Below are 13,247 nucleotides of genomic sequence, written 5' to 3' on the forward strand. Positions count from 1 at the left end.
ATAAAAAATCTGTGACAAAACTTTAAAACAGCTGTTCATATGTACCCTCAGTGAATCTAATAGCAATTTTATGAAGAAAATTGGTTATAAAAATATTTGTTCATGTAAAAAGCTGGTATGTATCCAAGAAGAGCCTCAGTTGTAATTGCGGGACAAGGTTGTTCAGCATGTGTTTACTCAGAAGGAATGAATACAAATTCACGCCATTATTTTTGCAATAGTTTGAGCTGTTCTATAAAAGCCCCAAAAGTTGAATGGGTATGAATACTTTTGCAAGACCCCTGTGAGCCTCGACTTTATTTCTGGCCATTTTGCAGAGCAGATGTAGTGTTTATCGTCGTCCATCATTAGTCACAGTCGTAGAAATTATGACCCAACGAGCATTTCTATCACGTTGGGGTTCATTCATCTTTGATTACACCTTTCAGATGATATAAATTACGCCTATCCAACACTGTTAGCTTGATGGATTACAGGGGCCTATATGAAACACACTGATCAATATCATGGATTAGTTCCTGTTTCAAGGCTGTGCAGCTCTTTGGAAACACATTCCTGCAGTCTGCCTTTGCAGTGAGCCGTGGCAGTGCAGTTAGAGAGCTCTGCTGCAGAGTAAAGCAAGAAAATAAAGTGAATAATGCAAAACCAATACTTGTAACTATGGATAACTGCAACTTTAATCAGTTTTATATCTTCTGATGACATTCCAACTGCTGTTTTGTTCTTTTACTATAGAAAAGCATTGAACATTAATGCTGACAACCTTAGTCAAGGTTTTTAGGAAGTTGGAAAATCAGTAAACATGCAAGTGTGGACAGATTCTGCAGGGCAAGTATCTGACATCTTTATGTGGCCCTCAGACAGAAGAGGTGAGTGGCTGTTCCTTTTAGGAGAAACGGGTGATTGCAGAGATCACCGCAAACTGTAGGAATTCAGATTCATTAATTCAGATTCATTTTCATTCAAGTGGAGAAAAAAAAAATTCTGAAAGCACCAGGAAACAACTGGAGACATTTATTAAGAACTAATGAAAATGTCCCATATGGACATGGAGTGGGTTAACTGAGCAATTCTTTCAAAATAAAGCTCAACAATTACTGCCGGTCGCGGTCAGAGAGTCAGTCACAGCTGACTCGCCACACAATCCAAAGAGGCAGATGCAGTGAGAAGCCTGACATCTCCATGCTTAGGTAATTATCGCCACTTCTGGCATGAGCTGAAGGGCCTCTTAACTGCCTCATTGTTGTTGTTAAACAGTTTACCCTGCTGATTGATGATGAAAAGGGAACATAGAGCCACACCTCTCCTGGGACTGTGACATAATGTGCATGTGTCCCCTGTGGCCCGGCCAGCTGGGCAGGCTAAACGTAACACTCACAAGCGGGGATTGTATGAACTACCACAGGAAAGGGGGTGGGGAGTGGCCATAAATGCATTATTCATACCTATCTGAAGGTACACACTCCGTGGCAACACACACACACCACCTCCACTTTCGTTTATTCAAATCCAGCCACTTTATCATATCAGTGGCAGGGCTGAGGAGTCATACATCCCCATAGATGCTCTGGTCTTTTCCTGCACCGTCATCAGATTCCCCAGCGCTCCCCAGTGTACAGCTCCCCTCATTCATATTCATGTGAAGTCAGATTTTTTTTTTTTTTTTTGCCACAGGCCTCCTCTGTGTGTGCAAGACAGGGGCCTTGGGGAAACACAATGGAAACATACAAACAAGCAAACCAACACAGTCCTACTCTGGCTTTTCTAATTGATGTTAACGTTCCTGACAAACACATACAGAAATCTGCAGCTCTTAAATAGCAATTTGTGTCTTGGTGGTGCTAATGTGTGCTGGAAAGGATTATCTGACGAGAGGACTGCAACTCTCTCTCTCTCTCTCTCTCTCTCTCTCTCTCATACTTCTTTCACACTTCACGTCTTAAAGGTCGATTACAACATTTACATAAAAATGTTAATACAACCACCATCATTCCAGTGTGATCAGTCAGAAGTGACCCTCATGCTCCAACCTATGGTGTCACACGCAGCATACTGCAAAATTGTGACAAGTTTCACTTCAATATAACATAAAAGATGGATGAAAAACAATATTCAGGTTATTATAAAAACTTGAATGTGGTTTCACATTTGAGCAAAATAGTTGATTAGGGCAACTGGTGGTTATATTGGGATTGCAGCCTCCCTTAGCCAGTTGCTACTGGTCTGAATGGCTGCTCAGTTTCTGAAGGTATAGTTCATAACTTTTGAAGTGACGTTCTGTTTAAAGACATAAGAAGCTAATCTCCTACTTGTACAAGCTAACTTTTATGAAGTATATAAAAAAAACTGTTTGTGCCAAGGGGTTATAATGGCTAGTTGGAGTTGTCTTAAAAGCAGTCCAATCTCAGAAGGGTCAAAGCAGTTAATAGAAACAATATTTATGAACCTTGGGGGAAAAAAAAATGGCACATTCATTATGCATATGTCACACTGGTTTTAAAGAAGGACCCAAGCATAAAGATGACAGCAGAGAAGATTTAGATGAAAGAATATCAAATGATGACTTGCAGGAGGTTACAGAACATGAAATGATGAAAAGAGAAAAGGCATAGAAACTGGAAAACAATGGAGGAAAGTCATGCAGGACAACAGAAGGAGCCAGTGTGGAACAGTGCAAACCGGAGTGCTTAAATACAGAGGGAGAGGTGGAGGTGACAGAGGAACCAGACTTGAGATAATCAGGGAGAAGCTGAAGCAGCTAAGGGAGGGCGCAGGCAGAGAGGAGTGGTGAAGATAGAAAGCAGCTGGGAATGGAAGGAAGGAAGGTAGACAAAGACGAGACATGAGAAAACCAAATAGATGAAAGGAAGAAACCTGAAACTAAAATAAACAGTCAACAGAAAAGAAAACTAATCTGTGGAACCCAAACATAATGCACACATATTTCAAGTAACAAAAGAGAAAAATTAACTAGTAATATAAGAATAAAAATAAGGAAATGTTTAAAACACAAATAAAACTTAAGGTACGAACACCTATGGATCATTATTTATTAGATGTGTATTGTCAGAAAGCTCACAAATCCAAGATTTCTAGAAAAAAAGGAATCTCTCCATGTGCTTTAAGGACTAAATTATGTTTAGCTACAAATGAAAATGCCTAGAATTTCTGACTGTAAATAAGATATTAGCTACTTATTCATTTTTAGTAGAAACACACTTTAAAAATTATGGAATATCCCTTTAAGAAGTAAAAGCTCGATAAGATTCTTTTCTCTTCCCTCTATCCTCCATACTTCCTACCCTTCAAGTAAAGAATACACCGTGTTTAGCCAACCTGCTCATCTACATCCATTTTCCACTCCAAATTTGCAAGTAGTTCTTCATTTTAATGCTTTGTGCCTGTTTAGGTCTCCAGGTTAAGTGCAGCTTTCCCAGCAGAAAGCCCCGTGCCCTCAGGCCTCCTCAAACAGTCATTTCTTAAGCACTTTTTTCACACTGGTTTTCTATCTCTGTAGAGGCCTATATCAGACTGTAATTAGAGTCAAATGGCTGGGAGCAGCCTTGCAGGTAACCCAGTAAAATATGGTTTTGCTAAATGTGATGCTGTCTTCTAGGGACTTCTAGGACTTCTTCTTCTTCTACTACTTGTTTCCTGATTGGCAAACTGGTGTGGACCGAATGTTGGCAAAAGAAAAACAAACATGTATTTTAATACAAACTAATCTTAAATATGGGATATGACCTGGTAGTTTTTACTTCAAGTATCTTTTTAGGTTTTACTGTGATTTTTGCACAAAACACAATAAGACATTTAAAAAAAAAAAAGAAAGAAATACGGCCCCAGTAACCAGTTGATTACAATTGAATTTTCCAATCATATCGTCTAGATTGGATTCAAAAAGGTGAATTCACCTTTCTGAATCCAACAAAGAACATTTGAAGTCCTTGTTCAAGTCAAAGGCCAGATCTTGATTTCGTTGAGATGCCGTGTGCTGACTTGAAACAGCCTGAACGTGCAAGAAGCACCTCAAACATCTCACAATTGAGAGTGAGGAGAGGGGAAAACATTTCTCATTCTGATTTCAGACAGGTAAATGGCTACAAGAAGCATCTCTCCGAAGTTGCTTCAACCAAAGGGGTTCAGACCAGTTATTGTGCTGCACGGCGTCCTAACTTTCCCTCTGAATTATCTTTTTACATTTTTTGTATCATGTTAGTTTGGTGACTCTTTGGGCCATTCAGTGGCTTAATGCCCGATTCAGCTTTCTCCCTACAGACAGCAAAAGCTTTTCTAAGAAGGCTTTTTCAGAACAAGGCATAAACCCAGATTATGAAAGAACAATAAAACCGTCCCTTATGTTCATTTCATAAAACACTGTATAATAAAGCTTATGGATAAGAGCTTGACTTAACAAGTCTAATGTGCTCTTATCAAAATACAGGTTGATGAGTGGAGAGTTTATGGTGGATTAAACCGAAGTTCAGCTGTTGGGAAACCCAAATTACAAACTGTACACGAAACATTATTATGCACTATGTGTTCATACTCACTCTGTTATGTTTGACCTTTTTCTGTGTCCATCAATCAAATAACAGAAACAAAAAACTATAACAATGCTAATAGGAAGTTCTGCGAGTTTCTCACTTGAAAAGAGAACAGTACCACTCCAGAGTGCCTTAAGCTCAACGGATGAGCCTCAATTCACTAAATGCTTGAATCCATATGACCCACAGATGCTTTAAAGCAGATTTAACAACAATAGACAGATGTTGGATGTTTAGAGGTAGCGTAGGGGAAGTGGTTATCACACCGGCAGATTTTTTTTTCTTCCTCATCCTTTTAATCTGGAAAAGACTCAGAGCTGTTTCTAAGTGCTTCCAAATCAGATAACGGAGACAGAGAAAATCAACTTTTCTGTGTAAGCGTGCACTGCTTTGTGGGGCTGATATGGACCAGAGAGGATTATTCTTGGATGGGAGACTGGCTTTGGAAGATCTACAAAGATGAAAATATGGATGTTCCTGCTTTAGAGGATCATGACAGTCGAATAGCGGGTCAAACCGCTTTGTCTGAGTCATGCAAAGACTCTTTAAAAGGTAGTGGCACCAAATTTCACAATTCAAACTTTTCTATTTTTTACCTTCATGAAATTTGCATTACTGGTGTAGAACTGAACTCTGCTCTGTATTTTTGTTTTATATATTTCATTCACAAATGTTCTATTGAATCAAGTTAATGTTCACTAGAGCTGATGACAGTCAGTCTTACATTCAATCACAATTTGCTCCTCATCATTCCAGCACAACCTGCTGGGTCAGACTCGCAATGTCAAGTCACATTGCATGTCCAGATATTCCTGCAAATGGATGTCACAGTCGATGTCCCTTTTACGAATCCAGGTAATGAGACAATAATGTTTGACCGGTATTCCCTGACTAAGAAACTCCTGATACCTGTTGTGAGTGTATCCTCTGCGTCTTTATGCTGGACATACACACTGTGTGCTCTACACACTAGTTCGTTACTAGTTCGTTTTCAAAATCATGTTTTCTTGTCTGTTCATGTATCCTGATCTGCTCTGCACAATGTGCCCAGTGTTTAAGTACGAGATGCGCAGAGCATAGCTTAAACACTAGTTGTTAAATTTTACAGTGTTCATTGCAAAAGATTTAAGTTTAAGAAGAAAAACTTTTTTTCGTAAATTTTGTCTACACGTGCTGAACTGGACATGCATTTAAATATGTCATAAATCAACTCGTCCACAAGACATATCATAATAGAAAGAAAACATGCTAACAGACTGCGTATTAATTTTTTTGTGTGTGTAGCTGCATGTATCAAGTCAGATATTTGTGAGAAACATGTATTAAAGTAAGGTAGATTAAGTCTTTAGAAGATTAATTAGTTTCTTATCCTTATAAATATCATAGTAGAGGAAAAAAAACTAAACAATAAAAGACTATGGTGTCCGAAATGTCCCAGCAGACTGAATTAAAAAGGATACAGTATGAGTACTAATGTAAGGCGTGGCATTCTGATCAAGTATTGTGTTTTATTTTACCGCTCTTTAAAATTGCTGAATTTCCCGCGGCACCAAACAGATCAGTAGAAGAAAAGAGGGTTCATATTTTCCAAACGCAGCAATTCTTTGTTTACTTTCCAACTGTGGACCATTTCTGTACGTCTTCACTGGAAGAATTGTTGGCATGAAGAGGGATCTTGAAGCACTTCAAGAAAGAAAACAAAAGGAAGTGGGGTTCAACACACACTGGGATTGTTTTACTGTGTCCAACTAATAAATTGTCTAAATCTAGCTGCTAACTCAGTTGAAATGCTCATAAGAGACTTTTGCATGAAGGAAGTCCTCAAACTTCAATGAATTGGGCCTTTCTGGGAAAAAAAAATCTAATATTCTTCCACATACAAGAGGATGATACAGTATTAAAGCTGGTGAGTAATGACATTTGCTTAGCTTTCAGAGACGTTTCCAGTTTCTTACAGTGAGGGATTTTTTTTTTCTAACATGACTTTGTGATCATTTCTCAAATTTAGAATTTGAATCACTGAAAGCAAAATAGATTTGAGGAAATCTTTTCTATTTCTTTCATTTATTTGTACAGTGCTTAAGAGTCCTGCATGTTGACTGTGGGTCTCCACAGTAGGTCACTGATATTCCCAGTCCCAGCCCTTTCCCAGGGTGATAGTTAATTACCCAGGATAAATCCACCGGCAATTTGTCAGGCTGCTCCTGCATTCCCAGCCACCCCATTCACATCCCGCGTCCCTCCTCTCTTATTCCTCATTCTAAGCTCATGTAATGAATCACTAATCACACAGTCCCTTATAAACATCCCCAGCCTATTATCTCTTAATTACCCCCACCCATGTGGCAGCAACACAGGCCAGCAGGGGGCACACAGTGACAAAAAAGAAACACTACAAATACCATGCGAGTGAATCAAATCCATTTCTGCTCCAAGATTTTAAGATAAGATTTCAAAAAGTCAGAGGTTTGTAGTGTGTGTGTGTGGGAACGAGGGCAGTGTATTTACCGCCACTCGGTGAGTTATGTGTGTCACCAAGTCTGTGCACCTTAGAGGACCCTCCAGCTGTGGTGGTTTATGTACATACAGCCAGAACTGCTTCGCTCTCAATCTCTGCTTGGCCTTTCTGACCGCCGGGCTGCAAACGGCCCTCTTGTGGAGCAACAGCGCTGCGGTTGGAAAATGGAGCCTCTAACTCACAGAGTCATTTGCCGACGCCACTCTTGGGATTCGAAGCGAGTTGCGGCAGCGCAAAGATAGAAATTGGAACTGGCAGCAAACATGAAATGGGGTCATGGGATTTGCCCTCCGTCATACACACATACACACACACACTCCGTCGACACATGCATCTACACGGAGCATGTGAATTTGAAGGTCTCCTGATTACCAAGGGTGGTCTGTTCAGACAAAAGGTGGCAGAGATAAACTGTCTTTTACAGAGCGTCCTAAAGAGACTTGGTGCTTTGCTGCTGTCATTCAGTATCTTTTGAAGAGTCTTCACACAAGACATTAAGTAGAGTCTAATTGATTTGAGGTTTATTCAAATTAAAGGCTTTACGCCTTAGATACAAGTTGAGGGTCATCATTTGTGTGAAATTCCTATACTCTTTTTTTTTCTGATAAAGTGCCAAATAATACGTTTGCCTGTTGTTGTTGTTGTTGGCTGTTTAGATCAACCATGTAAACCAAGAACAATTTCTTTTAAGTGTCTTAACTGACAGGTGACCCTTACAAACATTTCTTGACAACATGTTTTTGAATTTAATCTCACTAATTTCAACATATCCCTTGAGGATCTTAAAGCTTAACTTTAGAAAAGGGGAAGAGAAAATCTCTAAACACCATTTTCTGGAATCCTAGTGTTCATTTTTTGTTTTGTTTTGTTTTGTTTTGTTTTTTTTGTCAGCCATTTAGTGAAAGCCTGTCAAAAATGGTTAGCTTCTCCAGTGAAACTACTTCTTTGGATCGTAGCTCCCAGTCCTGCCCTATGTCTGCACAGTTTCTTTCTATCCCCTTGTTTCTCTCCTTTTGTTTAGATAAAGCGAGGGATTAGGATAGATTTGCCCCCATAAAGCTGTGGTTTGATGGGCTTTTATCCCACCATGTTGCTAAAGCTGTGTAGCCCCTGGATTAGGCCCTGACAATAGAAACCCTTGTGCTGGGCCGCAGCCTGAGGGGCACAACCGAAGTTCTGCTCTGAGAAAGAGGGAGGAAGCAAACCTGCCAACTCCGATACATCAAGTCTGCCGGAGAAAGCGTTCAGAGGAGTTGCAGCAGGGACTGCTCAATCACGCAAGGGAAGAGAATACAGTGAACAACTCATGGCTTACATCACATCTGGACAGGAACTCAGCTCATTGATCCAGGTTGCAAACTTTAAGGAAACTGTGTTCCCGAAGCGTCTTTCACAGATAAGACTCACAAATGCGTCATAAAAGACAGAACATGAAAGTTAAAGCACGATCGATCAGTCAAAAACTGATAAAGTCAAAGACATTATCAAAAACAAAAACACAGTTATGCTTAAAAAAAATAAGAGAAGGAAGTTTGAATGTTTTCAACAACTTCTTTGAATATTCCAAGATTCTCAAGACAACGCAAAAGAAAGTTGTTCCAAAGTTGAGGTGCATCATTCTGGAGAGAGCGATCCTCCTGAAGATTGAAATATTACTATGTATAACTGGCTCTTCATAGCAAAGTTACTGCATCTGTAGCTGTCTGCTGTCTGAATGTGTTGTTTTCTCTCTGCTTTTACAGTTCACTGCGCTGGAACAAAACAAATACAATTGAAACATCACGATGCTCTCGTTGAGCGCTGCCACGGCTGTACAACAGCATATTCATGTTTACGTTGTGACTCATCATCACAGCAAATAGAATTTGATCTTATGTAGCAGTTTCCAATTGACGTCCCCACTTTGCTATGCATATAAACCACGTAGCCCACATTAGGAGCAGCTGGCCGGGAGCTGGACAGAATGCACGTTTTAAGTGTTTATGAATAAACGAAAACGGCTTGTTCATTTAAAAGCAGGCGTCGAGGACAGACTTAAAGGTGAATGGCCCACTAATACACAGCCAGAGGACTGCTCCTTTGTTACTCCAGTCACACAGGTCCCACCGAAGCAGTCAATTCTGAACCATGCATCAAAATGATTAATTTCACCCAAATGAGCACAAGCTAACCTTGGCTGAGAGCATGAGCTGGCCACAGCTGCTGGAATAAAACCTAATGTATGCAGAAAGTTAAAGAAAAAAGTTAATGATAAAAGTTAATGAGCTCAGAAGGCAGGATGCATCAACTTTCTTCTGAAGTTGGAGAGTTTCACTCCGAGCCTTTTGAGGGGTAAAATTACAAACTAAGCACGCATTATAAACCTGATTAAAACCACAGATGACTTATAAATCCCAGCAGCTTCCGCGTCTGAGCGTTGATTTATGCTGCCAAAGTCCTGATGCAGGGATAGAAGTTTGGAGGCAAGGGGATGACTGAAGACGCTAACTCAGATCTAAGCAGAGGCTTTAACAAGATAAAGCTTTCAATGCAGCCGGAGTGAGGAGAACAATGAGCCTCCCAGGGAAATCCACCAAAATCCGAGAGTTATGAGCAGCACTGAGGATCAGAGGCATCGGAAGTATCAAACAAAGAAAGACAAAACAAACAAACAAACAAAAAAAAAAAACAACACTGCCAGAGTAATTTGTATAGTTAACAACAAAACTATCAAGTTATGTCTAGAACATGAAATTCCATCATTTGTTTTTGAATTGGATGAAAAAAAGTAAGCATTACAGATAAAAATGCAGGTACTTAATAAACTGTTTTTAGTTATGTTATTGTGAAAGTTTGATGGCATTAATAAGATTAACAACAATTTAATTTCCCTTTGCAATTGAAAAAAAAAATGAATTGAACTGAATAAAGAACCTAGAGGTTAAGAAAATGGGATCAGGTGTTTTAGTGGCATAGAAATAGTACTGCTACAAGCTCACACTGGAAACTTAAAAATACTTAAATAATACTTAGGTAAACATCTTACTCTACTGAGATTACATGTAAAATATCACACTCCACCATTTTTATTTTTTTACTGAAAGGTATTTACAGTTTGCTCATTTTAAATTATAATCCAAGATAATTAACATACCATTAAAAACACACTCTGTCGATTCATTGTTATATATATATATATATATATATATATATATATATATATATATATATATATATATATATATATGAGTAATTTAATCTGTGCCCATAGAAAACACTTGCTGAAGTTTTCCAGGAAGAAGCTTAAGGTTGTGTCAATCCCTAAGGACTTGTGTAATGAATGTTTTCCCTCATCACAGCTGAATCAGATGTTTTCTGCAGAACTTTCACAAACTGAAGAGATAATGAGAGCAGCTGTCCAGCTCAACACCCACGACTGCAGGAAAAATTTCCCTGACCGGGAATCGAACCCGGGCCGCGGCGGTGAGAGCGCCGAATCCTGACCACTAGACCACCAGGGAGAGCTGAAAGGTTTTCTCAGGCATCGTCAAAGGCCCGTCAAACTGATGTGTGGTGATAAGCTTTCTACATGTATTGTTCTGAATTTTTTTTTTTTCTGAAGCTATATGATTTTAAGCGCTTAATCCCGTTCACCTCTGTACGTTTTTTTACGTTTAAATGTGAGAAGAAGAAGAAGAAGAAGAAGATTGTTCCCTATTTCTTGGTCAGGACGGACTGCTGCTGCTGCTGGCCTACAAAATCCTTCTAAACTGGGCCTCTTGACTCCTTCATTGAAAGCCTTGAGCCACGCTGGACATTAGGCCGCATTAGGTCGCGTAGGAAAGCTGATTTAAGGAAGAGCAGCTGAGAGGAATTCCTTCTCGCTTTATTTTGCTTTAGAGACGGTTCCCACAAAGAGACACTGCTCAGATTTACCTCCAGTTTAAGTTCTTATGTCCATCGGTTCACAAGTTAATCCAATTTTTCCCTCTTTAGGCCCAAATGCGAAGCAGCTACAGACAACAAAAAGGGAGAAGAAAACATTAAGTAAAAAAATAAAAATAAAAAATAATAAGGAAAATGGAGAGAGAAAATATGTGTAAATAAATAAATACTTGTTTGATTTTACGTTAAAAATAAAACAGAGTTTTGGGATTGCTAACCACTTGTTGCAGCAGGCATCTTTAGACTGTAGGTTCCCAACACGCCGTGAAGTCTTCCATTAGGCTGATAAAACAAACAATAAAAAGGGAAATACCACATAACTTTAACTGAGCTGAGTTGCAGCTCAATAAATTATTTTCACACACACATGACTTTCGGGAGTCTGAGATATCGGGATTGAATGTCTAACCTCAGCCTCCCTTCTCTTCTCTCTCCACCTGCTTCCATCTCTCTAAATTCAGCAAAAATATGCAGGCTTTACATTAAAAGGCTACTTTCGCTGCCCTTAATTCCAGCCTAAACGGTTTTTCCTCGCAAGAAGGAATCTTTTCTAAAAAACCTCGAAGAAGAAGGGAGGGTGGAGGGGTGTATTATTGTTTTAATCCTCTTACCAGCAGTCATTTTAAGACATTTTTTAGAGGGGTGAAATGGCGTCTTGTCTACCCAATCCTAACCCAAATCCCTCCGGGGCCCGGGGAGCTGCTGGAGGCACAGCAGCAGCCCGGGCTGAATCTCTCCATCTCAGCTGCTTTCCCACAAAACTGCGCGGAAGCTGCGAGGGAAAATTAAAAGCACGGCATTAACCCGAAAGTGGCCGATCTGTGCGCACCGCGAGAGCGCATAAAGGCCGAACCTGAGCCGAATATTTGCATATCATTTAATTACCACGAGTGTGACGGGTCTTTTTCCACTGAACACAAACGTCTCATTAGATTTACACTAACTCAAAATTAGACGGAACTGCTTGATGTCGGAACTTAAGATTTATTTAACTCATGACCATAAAATGAATCTAATACTTAATGCATAATTTGTGCTGATTGGCAATTATTTATATATAGATATATTTAAAAAAGACTAATAAAGCAAGTTGTACCTGTACAAGAAATGTAACGAATTAAAGCGAGCATCTACAGCAGTTTTATATTGGATTGTTTTATATTATAACTTTTTGTTGTTGTCAGATGTCTTACAGATGCTCTACTGTAGTTTAATATAACATTTTTACTGTAAATCCAAATGCGGGAGCTACTATATAATTGTAATAAATAACATTTTGATGACAGGATAAAAGGTAACAAGTTGGAAAACATCAGTTCGACAATTGCTTTACTGAAAAAGAAAACAACAAACATCATAAAGACAGGCAAGCCATTAATTTATTTAGACCTGCATCTACTGACTGATTTATAAATTCTCGGTAAAAGTTGTAGTAGTTGCATTTATAAATCAAAACAGGATCATTTAAAAAATATGCAACAAAAAAAAGAGAGGAAAAAAACAGAGATTTATGTCTTCTGTCTATTTATCTGTTTTGTATAATCAGCTCAGATGTAGTGATGTTAAACTGGGGGTCCACAGACAGGGAGGTGCACGCCTCGGTAGGATAAAAGAGGAGGAAAGCGACGTGATTGGCGCACCAGTCGGAGCTTCCGTGCGTCCCCGGTGACCCCACCCGGAGCGCTTTAAAAGCCCGTAGATGGCAGCGCTGCATCCTCCCCACAGCCACCGCAAAGAGAGAGCGGACAGCGGAGCGAAACGCATGCAGCGGACTATCCTCAAGACATCAAACCGAAGGAAAACCGGGAGCGAAGAAAATGAGAGGGCGGCTGCTGAACCTTTGGAAGAAGTAGTTATATAAGTGAATATTTATTCCGGCGGAGAAACCTACAAATTGCGCGGAGAAAACGAGGTAAGGTGTTTTGCTGAATCAGAGTTGATGCTGTGTTGGTATTTTTCATTTGCAGAACTTGTGCAAACAAAGTGGGTTATTTATTATTATTTTATGTCGCTCTTATCAAGCAATTTTATTTTAGGGGAAAAAAAACCCCCCCCCCCCCAAAAAAAAAAAAAAAAAAAAAAAGTGACGTTAGTTTACAGATGTTAGTAAAACTTTCAATAGCTGTAAATTACACCCAACTCTAAAATAATCTCGCACGGTTTTAGGTTGATTTATTGCCTGTTTTTTTTTTTTTTTTTTTTTTTTCTTAACTCCCCAACCCTTTTAAAAAAAAAAAAAAAGCCAGGCGGGCGCCGTC

General features: G+C 39.4%; 1 protein-coding gene and 1 non-coding gene across 3 annotated transcripts in view; one reads left to right on the plus strand and one right to left on the minus strand.

Annotated features, from left to right (window-relative positions):
* Window positions 1–10,493: 10,493 nt before the first annotated feature.
* Window positions 10,494–10,565, minus strand: trnae-cuc (transfer RNA glutamic acid (anticodon CUC)). The gene has a single exon. It is a non-coding gene; the product is annotated as a tRNA-Glu (tRNA).
* A 1,930-nt stretch (window positions 10,566–12,495) lies between these two features.
* LOC106963772 (diencephalon/mesencephalon homeobox protein 1-A-like) overlaps window positions 12,496–13,247 on the plus strand; it is a 7,912-nt gene continuing 7,160 nt past the window's right edge. Inside the window, exon 1 of one of the 2 annotated variants that reach the window (XM_015058861.1) lies at window positions 12,496–12,901. The gene's annotated coding sequence lies outside the window, so the exon portion shown is untranslated. The remainder of the gene's footprint in view (window positions 12,902–13,247) is intronic. The other variant, XM_015058868.1, reaches the window with a different exon arrangement.

The sequence above is a fragment of the Poecilia latipinna genome, unplaced genomic scaffold (genome assembly GCF_001443285.1).
Source record: "Poecilia latipinna isolate Pla-1442-1.1 unplaced genomic scaffold, P_latipinna-1.0 Scaffold64, whole genome shotgun sequence".
Classification (NCBI taxonomy): domain Eukaryota; kingdom Metazoa; phylum Chordata; class Actinopteri; order Cyprinodontiformes; family Poeciliidae; genus Poecilia; species Poecilia latipinna.